Source organism: Dermacentor albipictus, chromosome 3, assembly GCF_038994185.2.
Source record: "Dermacentor albipictus isolate Rhodes 1998 colony chromosome 3, USDA_Dalb.pri_finalv2, whole genome shotgun sequence".
In the NCBI taxonomy this organism is placed as follows: Eukaryota; Metazoa; Arthropoda; class Arachnida; order Ixodida; family Ixodidae; genus Dermacentor; species Dermacentor albipictus.
The window spans coordinates 122,641,500-122,645,841 of record NC_091823.1 but is presented as its reverse complement, the minus strand read 5'-3'; the positions used below and the strand labels follow the sequence as shown (position 1 = coordinate 122,645,841).

The 4,342-nt window shown below is 43.8% G+C and overlaps 1 long non-coding RNA gene across 1 annotated transcript; it reads left to right on the top strand.

Moving 5' to 3' along the window:
- The first annotated feature begins 253 nt into the window (after positions 1–253).
- Positions 254–3,499, top strand: LOC135909474 (uncharacterized). Its single transcript, XR_010566721.2, has 2 exons — positions 254–1,145; positions 1,686–3,499. It is a non-coding gene; the product is annotated as an uncharacterized lncRNA (long non-coding RNA).
- Positions 3,500–4,342: the final 843 nt, after the last annotated feature.

The following is a 4,342-nucleotide window of genomic DNA, read 5'->3' as shown; positions in this document are numbered from 1 at the left end:
TCATTCGTGCTGGACATTTCGCCAATATCCTGAGCATGACTTTGTTCGGATTTGAGTGATGAACTGCTCCCTTGCTGAGCATTTCTGCGCTTGCAAATACCAACGTAGAACCGACCTCGAGTTCGTTCAAGCTATAGCCACAGCTATACTTTGTTCAATAGAGGCATCAACGTTTGTCGGCGAAATATCAACGAGTCTTCAAACATGCGGCATAAAATAAACCACATTCGATCTAATTCTACCCGCCCATGGGATTTCCTTCTTCTGGTGGAGAGCATACAGGTCACCCACGGAGGCAGGTTAGTGGACTGGTTCTAATTATAACGAACAGCGTGATCGTAAAAGGTACGTGCATGCACATGTGACCGCCTCATTATTATTACTTGCAGAGCCACAGAATGATTTCTGTGCTTACAGTGCTCACGCGTTATCACGCATATCCTTTGTGAGCCATCACGCTCGCCAGGCATCGATGTGACCAGAGATCAACTGCGCCATTGTATAGTTGACGTCCATTCACGACGCTTTTCAAATAATAATAATTAACAGCAGCCACACATTAGGAAACTTCATAAATATTTCGATCTTCTCTAAAGATGCACAAAACGCGCCGCAAGCATACCCAATACTACCAATGCAATCTTTTCTGAAGCTTCGCATACCCTGCATTTTTTTTTTTTTTTTGCGGGAGGCTATTTCTTTTTATCGCGCGGGTTCTTTCCGGCAATATTTTTGGAAGTGTGCATCGGCAGAATTTCACTGGTGGCATGAACCCTTTCGTGTTTACATTGATGTTGTGACAGTTAACAACACAATAATTTCCAGTCATTCGAAGAGGCGCCGTCGGAAACAAGAGACGTTTCGCGCGCAGCGCGAGCTAAGCGCGGGCGCGACCTTGACGGGAAGCAGCGAAAACGTACACCTGTGGGAGGTGAAATCATTCCGCCGGGAGAGAAGCGAGCACCATGCGAGTGCTGGCCTCTAGGATGAAACTTGGCCTGCGAAAAAGGCGCGAAGGCGAGCGTTTCGCGCGTTTATTGTGAGTGCGGAGGCGCCATTTTCAGTTGTCACTACGGCTGCGCAAGGTGGTCAAGACTGTTGTTTCTTTCTCCTGAGCTCCTGGCCGGGTTGGCCCCGCAGTAAAGGTAAGATGAAGCGTGCCTGGACTTTATACTGTACCATGTGTTGTCGGTGTGGTCTACAGGCCACATATGCGCAGTAGTTCGCCTGAGCGCCTTTCTTTTAGTCGCATATATGCAAGGAGGTGCTGCTGTACGCGATTGCTTGCGGTCGCATATGTTGCTGGGAGCTGCTATTCACTATTAATACGGTGTAGTGCGCGTAAAGTATGCAGAAAGCTCGCAAGAGATTTGCTGAAGAGAAAGCGGCACGGGAGACGAAAAAATCCCTTCAACTTCTCCATTCTGCGTGCACCGGGCAGGAGTGTTCTTCGACCGAGCAGCCGAGCGCCAATACCACTGAACCACTGCTGCGGGCTAGAATACTTGTGACTTTAAAATTCCTTTTCTGGTGTATTGGCTGGAGTAGTGCCTTCATAGACTGCAGTTGATCATTTGATATTGTAACATTATTTGTGCACAATTTTGTGCTTAAATTCATTGTTTTCAGTTTTCTTCTCCATTGAATGACTGATTTACAATGCTGATATTTATGTCACTTTTCAGATTCTGAGTGACAAAAGGGTGTGAAATAGAAGGCATCAAGGCATCAGTGGGCATTTTGTCTTCACTGAGTACTTCAATGAGTGAAGGGCAGCCAGTCCACTGCAGTCTTTCTTTCTCGCAAGTCATGGCTGCATGCTTCTGAACGGCCTTTTTTGTGTGTATCGATCTTAATAGATTTGCTGTTGACATGTCTCCTTTCTTGTAGTCCTCTCACTATATTTCTATTATTTTGTAATCGATTCCATTGCAGTATTTTTGTCAGTCTTATGCGGCTACTTCCGTTGCAGTTTGTGTTACCACTAAAGAAAGCTGAACTAGCTGGTAAATGTTCACACTTTTGCATACAGCACAACATGCATAAATGCACAGTACCACTTGTGTGTACTTCCTGTTGTCCATTGTCATGTTACGTGGTATTGTAGGAACCATGCTAAAGTGTAAGCTTACTACTATCTCAATTCAAGTGATGGCTAAGTTCTAGTGTGTTGCAAGGTGAGGCTACGAAACAGTTTGATTACATTTTATTATGCCTCTTTTGTGTTACGATGTGGCCGTGAGTCGGAAAGGCTGCACTATATTGAGCAGTACTGCATGAGGACTCCAGTTTCAGTATATATCAACCGTTCCGTTCATTGCTATTTACTTCTTTTCCTCAGGAAGAGGTGGCAGGGCTACTAGTATGTAGCAATTCAATGCTACACATATTTCACATTTAACCATTCTGTGTCACTTCCAGATTTATGTTTATTTGTTACAAACAATAATTTCCTTGATAGTTATTTCACTGTGAAGTATTTATCATTTATGCTGGTCTTTGCTGGCGGCAAAAAGTCTGCTCTCTTCTAGTCGTTTTACTTTTATGCGTAGGGTTGTATTTGTTTTCTTGCTGTCAGCCCAGAGTTTTTATCTAGTACATAGCGAGAATCGCTGTTTCAGTTCTTATTTGCATTTTGTTTTACTGTGACTTACTTTTTCGAGAAGAAACAGTATTTTATTTGTAGTGCATTGCAAGTTTGTCACATTTCAGCTACTGTTTGCATAGTTTTGTTCATATGCATGTGTAAACCAAGGAGGGATCATTTGCCGTTTCCAAGGTATTGCTAGAATATGAAAAAAAAAAGGCGCAGTCCAGATAATTTATGTCTCAGCTGTGTGATATTTTAGGTGTGAGGATTGCTAGTACCTTTATGTTCCTTGTATACTCATTACTGAATGTAGTGAAACGCGATAGCGTACTGATCGCCAACTTTTTTTTCGGGGATAGGAGCCTCACCTCAAGACTCATTCACTCTAATGAAACAGTGAATGCCTGCGCTCTGTTGCTGTCTTGTATACCATGTGACATTCTGAGCTTTTTTCTCATGCTCCCTGATGTCAAGGTGAAGAATAATCGTACTATAGTGAAAGAAGTGTACCATGCTTTTGAAGTACCCTGAGTGCTACACCTGGCCCTGCCCACCTCAATTGATGTTTCTAAAGATATACTACCGATAGTGGTGCTTAGTAAACACTCTTATATTATGTGATCACATCTCACTCTTGTAGCCCTTGGGGGCTGGAAATTTTAATGTACTGCTGTAAAAGCTGTCACCTGCAGACTTTGTCTTAGTTTGTGCTAATAAGTTGTTGGCTTTTATTATAATGCAGGACTGTCACATATTCTTTCTCTGAATGTTACAGGTTTGCAGTATATCAATTGTCTCGTGACCAGTTCTGTGTTTGAGTACTTGTAACACTTGCATCACTATACCGGCTCTCCATGTATTAAATCGAGTTTTTGTAATGGAAATGAATAAAAATTTCTGTGAAAGTGATTGTCCATTTTATGTAAACTTAGCTTGCTTTGGAATCTTTGTTCCATGGGTGCAAGTTGTATTTTCATTGGTGCATGTCAGTATACTGCATCATCTTTGCAGCACAGATTCTACACAAAGCCAACGTTTACGCTAACTGTGCTATTCAGCCCATTTAAATAAAAATGAACATCCTGCAGACATCCCTTAATGGTCCACAGTTCGTCGTACGGATGTCTGACGGACGTTTAGCAATGAAAACATAAACAAATTCTTGCGTCCGAGGAACATCCGTATATCCGTTCTAGACATCCACGGGACACCCCTCGGACTGCCAATTAGTATGCGCCTGCTAGTCCTGTGGATGTCCGCCGTACGCCCTTAGGCGATCTGCGGACGTCCTATGGATGACCAAGATATCCAGAAGTGGTAGTCCAGTAGACGTCCAGAGGAGTTCGAATGCCCATTGGGGAGTAGCGGGGCAAACAATCCGCATCTTTGTAGTCTTGTGTAGGTGTACACTTGCAGGCGCTGTGCCCACTGAAAGAGTCTGTCTGTATAGGATCTTTCAAAGAGGCGAGCTAACACAACCTCGGCAGTCGGAAACTGCTAATAACCGTCAGCCAAATAGATAAGGGCGATTTATTGCAACTGCCGATGACGCACTCACGTTCTGTAATCTGTAATTGAGTAATTTCGCTCATATGCGGGAAGGGCTAGCCTGCTGGCATAAGCGATGACGCACACTTCGCTCTACGTTGACGTTGGGGCAAGATAGACATAGCGCCTATGCCGTAACCACTCGCGTCAGTGCGGATTCGGTTTGAGCTGATGGGTCGAAGTGTATGGATCAAAACTGGGTAT